The 390-nt window shown below is 39.5% G+C and overlaps 1 non-coding gene across 1 annotated transcript; it reads left to right on the top strand.

The window, feature by feature from the left end:
- Positions 1 to 283: 283 nt before the first annotated feature.
- On the top strand, positions 284 to 390 carry LOC120853827. The gene has a single exon (XR_005718878.1). It is a non-coding gene; the product is annotated as a U6 spliceosomal RNA (small nuclear RNA).

The raw sequence follows: 390 nt of genomic DNA on the forward strand, positions 1-390 counted from the left end.
ATTTCAGTGAGTAGTGGGCTGTGGTCTGAAGACAGAATTTTAGGAAGTGAATGTAGTAACTGTAGAACATGCTTTCAGGAAGGGCAACCATGAAAACAGATTTTATTTGGAAAGAGAGGCAAGGTCAAAGGAGACTTGAAAGAAAGCTTAGAGTCTCTATATAGGAGGGGAGGGGAGACAGGGAGCGAAGATGGGTGTGGAAATAACTGATGGAAGAATTTGATAGGAGCAATTGACAGGAAGAGACAACAAAGAGTTGCCCTTCTTTGAAAATGTAAAGATAGTGCTCACTTAAGGAGCACATATACTAAAATTGGAACAATACAGAGACAAATAGCATGGCCCTTCTACAAGAATGACATGAAAATTCGTGAAGTGTTCCATATTTTT

The sequence above is a fragment of the Oryx dammah genome, unplaced genomic scaffold, assembly GCF_014754425.2.
Source record: "Oryx dammah isolate SB20612 unplaced genomic scaffold, SCBI_Odam_1.1 HiC_scaffold_26, whole genome shotgun sequence".
In the NCBI taxonomy this organism is placed as follows: Eukaryota; Metazoa; Chordata; class Mammalia; order Artiodactyla; family Bovidae; genus Oryx; species Oryx dammah.